The 14,548-nt window shown below is 41.5% G+C and overlaps 1 protein-coding gene across 3 annotated transcripts in view; it reads left to right on the plus strand.

The window, feature by feature from the left end:
• Positions 1 to 3,286: 3,286 nt before the first annotated feature.
• ATF7IP (activating transcription factor 7 interacting protein) overlaps positions 3,287 to 14,548 on the plus strand; it is a 79,619-nt gene continuing 68,357 nt past the window's right edge. The window contains exon 1 of one of the 3 annotated variants that reach the window (XM_060279748.1): positions 3,287 to 3,509. The gene's annotated coding sequence lies outside the window, so the exon portion shown is untranslated. Of the gene's footprint in view, positions 4,002 to 7,662; positions 9,495 to 14,548 lie in introns of those variants that run through there. The other 2 variants (XM_060279744.1, XM_060279745.1) reach the window with 2 other exon arrangements.

A 14,548-nucleotide genomic window follows, 5' to 3' on the forward strand; every position in this document is an offset into this window, starting at 1 on the left:
GCAGCTGCTAGGTTGGTGGCAGGAACAACCTAATGGAATCTTATGTCATTGGTTTAAAAAGTGCTGCAGTGCCTACCAGGTCCAATTCAAGTTGTCAATACTAGTGCAAAAAGCCCCAAATGGCTTGTGACCCAAGTAACCAAATGAATGCCTTCCCCACTATCAACCATCTTGGGTCCTATGGTCAGCAAAGGAGGCTGTTGGTGGTAGTGGTGTTGCTATGTGCTACCAGTTTGTGCTAACCTAGGTAAGGCATTCTTGGTGCCAGTTCTCTATTTGTGGAATGCTCTCCCTGGTGAAGTATGTCTGTCTCTTTTCTTACTAACATTCAGAAGGAACCTTGATATTATTAGCTTAGCGTATGAAATGTTTAAGCTTTAAATTTAGTTTTATTGAATTGTATTGTTTTGCTAATCTTTTCTTTGCCACCATGGGCTCCTTGGGAAGCATAACCTTCAGTGTCAGAGGCAGTATATCTCTAAATATCAGTTGCTGTGAATCACAAGTTGGGGGGGGGGCTTTTGTGTTTAGCTCTTGGACGTGGGCATTTTTACAAGCACCTTACTGGCCTTTGTGAGAAGAGGATGCTGGACTATATGGACCTTTCTTCTGATCCAGCAGAGTTCTTCTTTTATTCTTATACATACTGCTCATGGTACACTCTGACTGGGAGATGAGTTACATTGCATCCTATTCTTCAAGATGCAGATGGAAATAAGGTGGTTGCTGACATGGAAGCAGCTACATTTTGTTTCCTTCCTTCCCGTTCAAGGGAAAACATTGTCAGACATTGAAGCAATATAAGTGTGTCTCCCTTGTGCATCTACATTTTCCCCAGAACTCTGCCAGCATACTATCACTGGCAGAACAGCCCTGCTGGTAGGTGTTCCACTGTTGTATCTTGTCATTTATTTATTTAATTTCTCTACTGCCTTCTCTTGAGGATTACAGGGCAGTTTACAATATAAAAACACAACTATGCATAAAATAATAGCAAACAAAAACAATACCCCCCCCACAGTTTAAAAGGCCATAGATGGTTTAATCAGCCAAAGGCCTGATTTTTTTCTGGCATCTAAAGATATGCAATGAAGGCACCAGGTGAGTCTTGCTGGGGGGAGCATTTCATAATTGGAGAGCCACTGCAGGAAATGCCCCTTCTTGTGTTGCCATCCTCCTGATCTCTTGCAGAGAAGGCAGAAAAAGAAGGACCTCATATGATGATTGCAGGATCCATCTCAGTTCATATGGAGAGAGGCAGTTCTTGAGGTATTGTGGTCCTGAGCCGTCAGGGGCACCGCTCATTTTTTGTTGTTGAAATTGTGGCACTTACCGTAACAGCTTCATTCAAAACAACTTCATTCAAAACATTCAATAAATTCAACAGTCACAACACAACTAATTATTACATATTTAAAAACCAATCCAGAATTCATTCCGTCACATGGGCCAGGAAGGGAGTGCCTGATTGGAGCTTTAGTACTCTCTTCTCCTTTTTCCTACTGAATTTGAGAATTGACTTGAGACTTCTATTCTGAAGTATGAACTGCTTTGTAACGAATGCAGAAGCAGAAGTAAGCAAACACTCCTTTTGTTACGCCTGCAGTTTTCTAAATGGTGGCGATTTCTAATGCAGTATATACCCCAATTGCTGATAAAAGTCAACATGTAATGGCTTAGAAAAGAAATCATTGTTCTCAAGAGGCATTCATGTGTTTGCACACAATAGGGCAGGCCAGCTGGGAGTGCCGATCCAATACTGAACCTGGCAGGAATTATGATTTTCAAGTATTTTCCACATGATCAACCACTGTGCACCAAAAATGCTTTTTTCCAGTATTGTGTACTCCTACAACTTCTTAACTGGGCTGAATTCATCCTGACATGATTTTCAGAGCAGTTTACAACAGCATTACCACAGGCAGTTCTGAAGGTGAGGCTTATGGCAGTGAACTAGCACACATAGAATAGCCATATTTCAAATAGTGAAAAAAGTTTTCGAGCCTTTTGGGCAAAAATACACATACAAAGCTAGTTTTACGGAAAAATTGCAAAAATGGCACTGCTGTCATGGGCTGCCATATGCCCATATTTTCCCGGACATTTCCCCAATTTCTGCCTGGACACTGCTGCCAACTGCAGTACGGTATTACGGATATGTCCGGGGAAATCCAGACGTAAGGCAACCCTAAACTACAGAATTTGTAGAGAAATAATGGTTTTATTTAGTGCCTCCACCCCAAAGCAGGATTGAACAAAACTGAGCAGCTGCGAGTTGCACCAGCCCCACCCCAATATTGCCAGATTAGCACTCCTTTTCTGGCACTAAATAGAATGGGAGAGTTCATAAACTCAGGACAAATAAAAATATTGACAAAATACCACAAGTCAGAAGTCATGACACAGTAACCATCCACCGAGTGCCCATGACATTCATGCAATCCTGATCCATAAAATTTGTGAAATATTGTGCTGTCTTCCTTCACAAAATACTGGACTTGTTAGCACGGAAAACTACTTCATATGCTGGGGAATGAGAGCTCTGTGACAGAGAAAAACATAAAGAACTCCTGTAAATAAAGTCAGTGTACAAATTAAAATAATAAACTTTACACAGACAGTTAAAACTCATGTCCTAGTATACCTTTTTTTCCATCTCTAGGTAATTATGGATAAACAATTTAAAAGTCACACTTAATAAATAAAATAAAACACATGGAAGTAGTCTTAGAAAATAAATGGATACATCACCTAGCTGCAGTATCAATATTTATAGCCAATTTAGTGTCAAGGGCACAAACTATTGTGATACTGTAAAAGGAAAAAGCAGCTGCTAGAAACATACCTAACAACAAACATTTTTATGTTATGCCTGCACAGAACAGCAGTGCCCCTTGTTTTACTTTTAATTTTTTTGATCTGGCAGTTGCAGTTGGGAAGAGGCGCTGAAGACTACGGTAGTGACTCATCTCCGACTAAAAGGTGGAGCTTCCCTCCAGGAACACACCATTATTCTCACACATACACAATTGCAAGCAAGCAGCGCCTGCTGAGCCAGAGAGGGAGAACTTATTAACTTCCGTTCGCTTTATATGCCCCAGAAACACCACCCACGTCCTCACTAGTTAACAAGCGAGCACTGCAGTTCCACCTTAAATCCCTTATCAGCCTCTCGGGGCGCTGACCAATAATATCCTTAATCCTAGAGGGGGGGAGGAGCAACGAGCAAAATATGCTAAATAATTGTGGTTCATTTGCATAACTGTTGAAACGGCCAATATGCGGATTGGCCGGCGGAAAAAAAAAAGCAGCTCAGCGCATCCGGCCCCCCGCTTCCCATTAGGAGGTGTGGCCAAAAGGGAGTGGGAGGAGAGATCGGTGCTCATTTGCATAACGGCCAAACGTATGCTGTAGGTTGTGTTTTTTTGAATCGGCGGCGGCAGCGGAGGCAAACAGCAGCGACCGTGGGCAGAGCTCGAAAGCGCGGGCGGCGGAGGACGCGCGCGCAGGTACTACTCGGACTCTGAAGGGCAGGGAGGGAGCAGGGCTGCTGGGCACGAGTCAGGGCTCGTGTCGGAAACTACGGCAACCAACGGCTGTTTTACCAGAAAGCAACTGGAGTCAGTCACCTCAGGCAGCGTTTTGTTGCGAGGGGAAGGCTTCTTCTTTTCTCCCGGATTCCTCCAACCTGCTTCTCACGGATCTCGGCTGCTCTTAAGGCTCCCTACGGCGCTCTGCTGCCCCCAGCGGTAGCTTCTGGTTGCTTATTTCCCCACCCCCACCCACGCGCCGCCTGTCTGGACGGGAGGAGGAGGAGCCCTCTCTGCTGGCAGGAAGTGCTGGCTCCCGGACATGCGCAGTGCGTAAGCGCGCGAGAAATCTTCGTCTCTAGCTCTCGTGGGGTGGAGAGGCGCCACGAGGAGCTGAGGCTTCCGAGCGAGCTGCCGTTCCCTTTGTTTTTAAGCGCACGAGGACGAATAAGCTGGAATTCGGAGCAATCGGTTAGTGTTTTAACTTACAGTATTCTGTGCATGTATTCTTCTTTATTTGTTTTTTTAAGAAAGGTTTATTCCGCTGCTGCTTCATTATGATTAATCAGACAGCTGTCATAGGACCTTTTTTAGTTCTGTTAGCATACTAAAATGTTTATTTCAAGTGGATGAAGGAAGTATAATTGGGATGGGTTACTTTTCTTGGTTGTTTTCATGTCCCCATTTAGAAAGTTCCAGAATACTTTTAGTGCTAGAGGAAAATGTGATCTAAATCCAATACATAAAGTAAAAACAATCACTGATCTAAAAATGTCAATGTCCCATAAAAATGTGATTCTCTCACCCGCCTCTCCTTTCCACTAGCACCATTTGTGTAGTATTAAATAATGACAGCACAATACTCTGCCTTTCTGCCTTTCTGGTTTCATGGACTGCAAGCTGCCAAATTTAATTTTGGAACAGGCTTGCTGCTGGGACCAAATATGTGATAAGCAAGTCATGGCCCACCAGGAGGGTAGTTCTTTGAGGATTTCTGTGCTCTCAGGATAGGCTACAGAATAAAATCTGAATGTGTGTGTTGCCCCGATTTATGCATGTGCATCCAGGAGATCAGTTGTTGTAAGTAGCAACTGTGAGATACTGTTCGTTGGTTCAACATAGCAGTAGGCTGTTGTGTGCACATGATTAGGGAGTGTGCCTTTAATCTACTCTTGTAAAAGTAAAAATATCTTAGTGATGATGACAGAAATTTTGTGCCAGAGTTTGAAGGAGGTAATGGTTGGTACTTGAAGAATGGAAGGAAAAGCCTTGTTATTACATAACAGCAACACCTATTTGTATTAACTTTCATATTAAATGAGAGATCTGCATAAATAAGCATACTTTTATTACGTGGTGGCAGAATGTCTGGCCTGGTTATATCACAGATTAAGGTATTTTGAGTTTGTTGAACACTCAAAAGCACTATATAAATGTTTATTATGTCACAACGGCCCAATTAGAACTTTTCTAATAAGAACTCTCATACAGTTATTGCAAGATTGAAGGTGCAGGAAATTGAAAATAAAAATATGTATTTAATGGAGTCATAGAATTGTAGAGTTGGAATGGGACCTCAAGGGTCATCTAGTCCAACCCCTTGCAATGCAGGAATCTCAGCTAAAGCATCCATAAAAGACTGGCATCCAATCTCTGCTTTAAAATCTCTAAGGAAGCAGAGCCCACAACCTTCCAAGGGAGACCATTCTACTTCTTTGAATAAGTGTACAGTATGGAGTTTTTATTTATTAGTTTATTGCTAAAATGGTAAATTATCAAAGCTAAGTAATCCCACCACACTCCAGTTCTCATGTTCTAATATGTTTCATAGTCTTGAGTGGCTTTTCTATATTTATACATAAAAAACTAGCTTTGTATTCTGGACAGTTTTTGTAGTGCAAAATGCACTGCTGTTAAGCTCAAAATGGCTGTCTTTTATGAAGCTTCAGGGTGTAAGCATAATCCTCCCATGCGCAAGTGCAGTTTCCCCACATGTGAAGGGATCCCCATGGGGCACAAAAGAATACTCTTCTGTTACTGTCCCTCCTTGGGAATATGGGCAAGCACACCAAGTTATTATGGGGAAATAGGAAGTGTGTGCGCCTTCCATACCTCTATCAAGCCATCTTTGATTCTTAGAGGGGGGTTGGAATGAAAGGGGGAAGTGCACACATACCTCTGACTTCCGTATAAGAGCCTGGGGCCTTTGTGGTTCCAAGTGGGGAGGTGGAATAGAGGGAAATACCGGTACCATGTCTCAAGTTTCTGTCTATATGCTTTATTTAAGGAAGTGTTCATCACCCAACTGTTTAAAGTTTATTTTTCACTAAATATACCAATTCAGTTTTTAGTTAAATGAGCCCAGTAGGATATGTGATGTGCAATGTGAATCGTTCACAATAAACAGGATTTATACTTGGTAGTTTGTGTTATGTTTTACTATTACTTCAAGAACAATGAACATTGCATATATGCATTATATATCTGAATTGGACTACATAATATAAAGTGCAAAAATAATAGAAATTAAAGGGAAAATATCAGTTGCAAAACTGCTAGCCTATCCCACAGAGAATTATTTCACCCCTTTTATATTCTTCCCTTCCTCCAAGGGAGGATGTTTCCCACTTAATCCTCACAACAGTCCTGTAAAGTAGGTTACACTTTGTGATGAGAGCAGACAAACTCGCTAAACTTCGTGACTGAACAGAGATGGCTTTGTGTTCTGATTTATCCAGTATATTGTATTTTGATTCTAGATTCAGGTAGGTAGCCGTGTTGGTCTGACGCAGTCTGTCTTATAACAAAGGAATTTCAAAAATAGACTCGAAAGAGAAGTTGCTGAATTACAACTTATTACCGAACTGAAAACTATGAAGAGACCTGGTCTGAATAGAGATATTGGATTCTTGTCTCATTACACATGCTAAAGCTATTTTTGGTCATCTGCATACTATCCCTTGCTTTTTCCTATAGGATTACTTGCAGTCGTTAAGTCGTCAACAGGTTTACCATACCCATTGAGCCAATCACCCATCTCCTACTACCCTTCTGAGAAATACCCCACCCCACCCTCCCACTGTAGATAAGGGTCTGGTGACTTCTGCTTCAGTTTATCTGAAGAAGTGTACATGCACACGAAAGCTTATACCAGAAGAAACTTTGTTGGTCTATAAGGTGCTACTGGACTATTTTTAAAATTTTTATTTCGATTGTATTTTGAACACATTTTTGATTTATCGTACAAGGGTTGCAGGGTCCAACTGATCAGCTCTATCAGTTTAGACTGGTGGACCTGAAGCTGAAACAAAACACTGAGTAGCGTGCAAGTTTCCCCTTCCCAATTTGCCAAACTTTGACGAAAAACCCCACCTTTAACACTGGGTGTTTCCTTCCTATTGTATCCAAAGCTAATACTGTAGATGTTTTTTTTATTTCGGAGTGAAGTTAGAATGGGTGTTTCCTTCTTGACAAAAGCACAGGGCATTTAAGATGGCTGTTCAGCTGAATCACTCCCAATGTCTCTCTTTATCTAGATATTCCACAGAGTACTGATGGGATTTGAACTTTTTTCTTTTTAAAAAACACACACAAACAAAACACATACTTTACTTTTTACTGTTACTTTAATAGTCTATATTTCTGACTCCTAAACTTTAATAGAGAAAAAAGAGTAGATACTAGTGTCTTAATAATGAGTGGTTCATTAAATGGCAAATTCTTACACATTTTCTTCAGAAGCCTACAAAGTTTGGTTTACAGTCCACCATTATTTTGTTTGCACCAACTCTATTTCCCTTTCTGAAATTGTCCTGGCTTATAAAGGGGAACTTGGGGTGGTTTGGAGAAGGTAGAGAAAATATGGAGTGTCTCCTGAGCAGTGCAAGATATTCCTGCTGTTCCTTGACCCCTTCACAATCTGCAGCATAAAATGAGAGGTGGTTGCTTCCCTTCAACAAATAGGGTTGCCAGACTCGATAGAGGACAGGACTTCTGTGCCTTTAATTGCCCTGCTCTCTTTTGAGTCTGGAAACCTTAAAGAGAAACCAGCAGACACTTTGTTTAATTTCCAAGCAAAGGGTCTGCTGGTTGCTCTTTAAGGTTTCCAGACTCAAAAGAGAGCAGGGCAATTAAAGGCACAGAAGTCCTGTCCTCTATCGAGTCTGGCAACCCTATCCACAAAGTGCTCTTCAGTTTGCTAAGAACTAGGAGGCAAAGGAAAGTTGTAATGGCTGGATGTTTGTGAACTCCTGCTAGTCTATCAGTATCCTTAAATGGTCATTTGCATTGAGCTTTGGTATTTATAATATTAATTTATTAAACTGTAATGATTAAGCAACTACTTGCTGTTAATAGTGAAAACTTCTACAGCTGTAAAGAGAGGAGAGTGGGTCACTAATAAAGCTATATCACCAAAAAGCCATGTATTGTGTAATAAAGAAAAATTCTGGACTGAATCAAAATATGCAGTGTACCGAAGACTGCATATGTAGTGCTCATCATACCTAAATATTTGCAAATCACCTCTCATTTGATTATATCATACAAGATGCAGGTTCATTATTATGACTTCATAGTACACAATACACCATTGATTTATGTTGAATGGATGGGTAGTCATCTAGTTATTTACTAATGATGATTCAAGTGTCCCTATTCTTGTGCTTTTTGTCACCAAAATTGTACTCCTGAAACACAAGACAGCAGTACTTCCAGACGAGGTAATGCTGAGGTATGTAGAAGCTCAAAAATAGTCAGGAACAAATCTAAGGGAAGGGGGGACCCTGCCCCAGCATTTAATGACTCAATAGGATGGGTTGTGGAGACTCAGACACTGTGTGGGGGCAGTGGAGTAGAATTGTGTGGCTGGAACCGGAAGACAAAAACATAAAAAGAGTAGAAAAGATCAGTTCATTGTTTGGCTAGAAGCCATTTCTATCCAAAGTCATTTAGTTTTAAATTACTCTGGGAGCAGAAGATAGAGCTGCTCATAGACATCAGTGAAGAGATTCTATAATTTAATGTACAGGCAATCCTTGTTTGTGCAGGGGTTATGTTTCCCTATGGGTGCAGAAGACACACACCCCCCCCCGGCCCAGGCTTGTGCACCGGGAGGTCACTTTGGTTCTGCTAACACAGCAATTTGACTTTACCCCTTGGAGGCACACTCTCTTGAGACAGAAGGATGCCAACAAAAACTTGCCCGTTGATTGCCTGTCCTAAACTCCTTTGTGAGTCTGTCCTTCTTTGTGAGAAGATCATGAATATAATGCAGAATCTATTTTGCACTCTCTAGTCTAGATTACCGTCATTTTGGTGTTTATATTCAGGTTCTTTCTTTGTGTATATATAATATTTTTATTAGTTTTACATATAATCGCATTGCGTAACATATCCTCTTATTAAATCTCTTTGGCTCAACTGAGCCTAATGACTTCCCTCGCTCCTGCCTAATGGTTTACGAACTAAAATTTTGCATCTTTCTATTTCACTTCCTTTCCTATTCTTGTTATATCATTACCTAAGTTGTTACATTACTTATCTTGAATAGGTAGTACAGTATTTTTCGCTTCATAAGTACTCCTAAAAAGTAAGAGGAAATGTCTGTGCGTCTTATGGGGCGAATGTGTGGTCCCTGGAGCCGAATTGCCCAGGGGCGAAAGGCAGATCGTGCTAAAGGCTAACAAGAGGGAAAGAGAGTGTTGAAAGGAACCCGCTCAGCAGCTGATTGAAAGAGATAGGGGAGGGAGATAAAGGAGCTAGCTCCCTTCCAGGCCAGCCCCGGCCCCTTGCCTAGGCCTCAATTGTTGTCTGCAGAGGGAGGCTGTTTGTTTCCCCAGCGACATGTGACTGGCTGATTAGATTATCTGTCTGGAAACTGTAGAAAGGTCCCTTTCCTTTCCTAAAGAAGCTGCAGAACTGTGAGCTGCAGAACCATAAAAACAGGATTTTCCCCTTTGCAAGGTGAGCTGAACAACTTTGAGCTGATCCTCAAAAATGGAGCTTTCCCCCTTTGCAAAAGAAGCTTCCTTAAATATTTAATGCGGGGGCGCAAAGGCACTTAGGCCTCTAGGAGTTGGCTGCTATGCCTAGGACAATTCCAGAAAGCAATTTTTTTTCTTGTTTTCCTCCTCTAAAAACTAGGTACATCCTATGGTCAGGTGCATCTTATGGATCAAAAAATACAGTAATTTCATCTTGCAAATCTTCAGATAACGCTACTAGTGATGTTACATTCAGGTTCCTTCTATTTGGACTTTTTTTGGTTAGTGTTGTGTATTGCAGTCTAGTAACTGCTCAGGACCGGAATACCTCAAGGACCGCCTCTCCCCATATAAACCAACCCAGGCTTTTATGTTCATTATCTGAGGCCCTTCTTCATGTTCCTCCATGAGAAGTCTGGAGGGTGGCAACGTGAAACAGGCTTTTTCTGCAGTGGCTCCTGTGACAGAAAAGTTTGTTTTTGCTGGGCAGGTTGGGTCAACAAGTGTTTTTCTTTTTCGCTGCCAGTAAATGGTTAAATGAATGGTAGGTTAAGATTGGCTGGGGTTCCAGGAGAGGGAGTTGAAAAGGGGATGTTTTGGAGTAGGGTTGCCAGACTCAATAGAGGCCAGGACTTCTGTGCCTTTAATTGCCCTGCTCTCTTTTGAGTCTGGAAACCTTAAAGAGAAATCAGCAGACCCTTTGTTTAATTTCCAATCAAAGGGTCTACTGGTTTCTCTTTAAGATTTCCAGACTCAAAAGAGAGCAGGGCAATTAAAGGCACAGAAGTCCTGGCCTCTATTGAGTCTGGCAACCCTATTTTGGAGAGACTATTGGTAGGTTGGGAGATAGGTAGGGGGTGAGAGGAGAGAGAGTTTTTCTGGGTAGAAACATCCACTCTCAGGAATATATCAAAAGCTAGAGAAAGAAGTCTCTGAGCTTAGTGTGAAGGACAGTGTGTGGCGTTCTGTAGGAGTAATTAGACCACGAGTTAACTGGGATGCTGAGGCTGAGCCAGGAGAAGTAGAAGATGTGAGAATACAGAATATTTAGGACTCATTCCAGCCAGAAGGGAGAGATTCTTCTAGAAAGAGAAGACTCCCAAACCAATTAAGAGGGGTGTGGTAATCCCTTGAGTCTGTTTCTTGGAGTACCTCAGGAGTAGGGGTGTGTAACTGATAGGAAGTACCCCCTTGTTTAAGAACCAAAGAATTCAGCGGCAACAGCTGTGCAACAACTGAAAAAGAACTGAAGTGGAATAACATAATCTGAAGTATCCTATGTTTGACCCACTTGTGTCATAAATTTCCTTTGTTTAATGACTTTTTTATTGTTTATTTGATCAAATTCTGCCTGAGACTCCAAATTATTAAGTTTCCCCTCACACAAGTCCCACACAAGATAATCTGGGGTAGTTTGTAAGAATTCGTGGAATTGGTGTTCTATGAGGTGGGTGTACTACATTTCAGTGAGGGTGGGCCCAACAGCGCCAGGGGAAAAAGTGCCGTCGCAGCTCACCATTAGTGAAATGCTCTCCCCATGGAGGTTCGTCTGATGCCTTCGTTATATATATTTAGGTGCCGGACAAAAACTTTCCCCTTTAACCAGACCTTTGACTGATTAATATGCTACAGCCTTTTTAATTTATTTGTGGGAGAGGGTGCTATTGTTGTTTTAACTACTGGTTTGTTGTTTTAACTACTGGTACTTGTGTTTTTATATTGTAGTTTTATCTTGTGAACTGCCCTGAGATCTTTTGATGAAGGCTAGTATATAAATCTAACAAATTAATAATAATGACAACAACTGATCAAGGAGGCCTTCAGGTTGCTCTGATCTGGGTTTTACTTTGATCCAGTTAGTCGGAAGACATAGTACCTCTGCTATCATTGATTGCATAGGCGGGGAAGGATGATCAATTTGTTTATCCTTTTAAAGGTCCGAGCAGTTCCATCAGGTAATGTTCCCAGTTTTAGGTAGTTGTATGGACTTTTCTTTAAAGTTTCCTTTTCCAGCAGCTCTTCAGTTGAGGATCTCTGAGTAACTTAGGATCAGTACCTGTGTCTTGGCCTAACCTATCTCACATACTTCTTAGGATAAAATAGGGAGACGAAGTACTATGTATGGCACCTTGAGCTCCTTAGAAAAAACCAGGGTATAAATGTAATAACTAAATTAGTAAGTTTGCGTAGTAAGCAAATTTATTAATAGTGAGAATTTATCAAAAAAAATATTTCATTAGTGAATATTAAATAGGAGAATGCTAGAAAAAGAACAGGTTCTTAGATTTTTTTAGTATGAAGGTTTTGTTTTTAAGGAACTCAAAGGCATTGTTCAGGAAACTGCTTAATGTGTCAATTGTTTAATATCTTAAGCACTAGTATCATAACACATAGCCTGCACAACCTGACACCTGGGATTTGTTTAGGCCGGACAATGAAGTAACATTTATCTGTATGACAAATCCAGTTTCCAGTTCTTGTATGACAAATCAGCTACAATTTGAAATTGAGAGTTAGGATGCAAATATTCCAAGAAAATCCTGTAATCATCAACAAGTTTATCTATATTGGCTTTAGTTGTCAGGAACATCCTGGATGCAACTGGAGATAGCCTTGGCCTTGAAACATGCGTCCTGTATACCTTTCCTCAACAAAGTTTTGAGAGAACCATTTATATTTGTTCTTGTTTTTTATTGGACAAAATCATAAGAGAAGAGCCACAGATCAGCCATAGTGCCACATGCAGAAGACCCCAGATTTATTCCCTAACAGGCATACAAAATGCTCCATCCCTGGAGTCAGTCTAGATAATACTGAGATGGATGGACCAGTGGTATAAGGCAATTTCCTATGAACTCAATGTGTGGGAATTGGAGAAGAGGTGGCCTGTGTTATTTTGGTGAGTTGGTGTGTGGTGTGTTCCTAGGTACGTGATCCGAGTCACGGCACCAGAAATGTAGCATGGCACCTGGGAACCTTAGTACAATGGCTTCTCAAGGATCACAAACTCAGAAGTTGAAGAAATAGAAAGTAAGTTTATTGCTGACAGCAATTAGGCACAGCAGAGTATTCTTACAAAGCCTGAGCACGGAGCATCAGTGCTCTGGATTTATGTACCCTTTCCAAGCATTACATATTCATATACAGTGGAACCTCGGTTTAGGAACACCTCGGTTTACGAATTTTCGGTTTACGAACGCCGCGGACCCATCTGGAACAGATTAATTCACTTTCCATTACTTTCAATGGGAAAGTTCGCTTCAGTTTATGAATGCTTCAGTTTATGAACAGACTTCCGGAACCAATTACACCCATGCTTCGGGTTAAGTACGCTTCAGGTTGAGTACTCCGCGGACCGCCTGGAACAGATTAATCCACTTTCCATTACTTTCAGTGGGAAAGTTCGCTTCAGTTTATGAACAGACTTCCAGAACCAATTGTGTTCATAAACCAAGGTACCACTGTATTGCAGCAAAATAAGCTTCGACAAAACTCTTCCTTTGTCCTTATAATATTACTTCTCCTAAGAAACACTTTTTTCCTCCTAAAAAGTAAGAGGAAATGTCTGTGCATCTTATGGAATGAATGTGTGGTCCCTGGAGCCAAATTGCACAGGGGCGAAAGGCAGATCGTGTTTTGTTTTGTTTTTAGAAAGAGCTAAAGGCTAACAAGAGGGAAAGAGGGTGTTGAAAGGAACCCACTCAGCAGCTGATTGCAAGAGATCGGGGAGGGAAATAAGAGACGCTAGCTCCCTTCCCAGTCCTGCCCTGTCCCCTTGCCAGGGCCTCCATTGTTAAATGCTCTGCAGATGGAGGCTTTTTGTTTCCCCAGCAAGATGTGACAGATAATCTAATCAGATTATCTGTCTGGAAGCTGCAGAATTGTGAGTTGAACCCCATAAAAACAGGATTTTTTCCCTTTGCAAGGTAAGCTCAACAACTTTGAGCTGATCCTAAAAAAAATTGAGCTTTCCCCCTTTACAAAAAAGCTTCACAAATGTGAGCTGATGCCCCCCAAAATGGGGCTTTTCCCATTTGCAAAAAAGCTGCACAACTTTGAGCTGATCCTCAAAAAATGGAGCTTTTCCCATTTGCAAAAAAAGCTGCAGAACTGTGAGCTGATCCCAAAAGACCCAGGGCTTTCCGCCTTTCCTCCTCTAAAAATTAGGTGCGTCTTTTGGTCAGGTGCGTCTTATGGAGCAAAAAATATGGTGTGTTGCAAACATCAGCAACAAGTAAGAGACACAGAGAGTATGGCTTTCTAACAAGGCACAATGGTAGGAATAACAAGGGACATTACAAGAAGGTTCTATGTCCTTTCCCTGGGTATGCTTGCCACAGGAGCTTCTTGCTCCCTTGATTATAGTGGAGCCTCAGGTTTTTGAGCGTTTTGGAAGCTGAACGCCGAAAACCCAGAAGTAATTGTTTCCGGTTTTGGACGTTCCTTGGAAGTTAAATGGCTTACGCGGCGTGTCTTTCAATTTGTGGCCTTTGTGCCTTTGTGCCTTGGTTGTTGAACGTTTCGGAAATCAAACAGACTTCCGGAATGGATTACTTTCAACAACCGAGGTACCACTGTATATTATTTATTTGGGACCTCTTACTGTAACCTAAGATCAGCAGGCTCTGATAGTAGTGATGCGTGATAGCCCCCCCTCCCCCCATATTCTGGGAAATTTCCCTCTATTGTAGTTTTTCATGTAAAATTTGCCATTTCAGAAAACTCATTGCTTCATAAGGTTAATTAGTAACCTCATAAATTGATCCAATACTAGTCAAACAGTCATTCCATATATATATATATATATGTATGTAAAAGGTCCATGTTTGTGTTTTATGACCTTTCTCCACAACCGCTTGACCGATTGCATTGAAATTTGGACACAACATCACATGCGACCATGCAAACCACGTAAAACTCAGACAGCTGGGGGTGCTGGGAGTACAGGAGAGGTTGCACAACAGCGGCCTCTAGCAGCGGCTACACTGGTACTGCAGGTAGGAAAGCTTCCCCCTCCACAACATCTTGGCTCGA

The sequence above is a fragment of the Zootoca vivipara genome, chromosome 10, assembly GCF_963506605.1.
Source record: "Zootoca vivipara chromosome 10, rZooViv1.1, whole genome shotgun sequence".
NCBI lineage: Eukaryota > Metazoa > Chordata > Lepidosauria > Squamata > Lacertidae > Zootoca > Zootoca vivipara.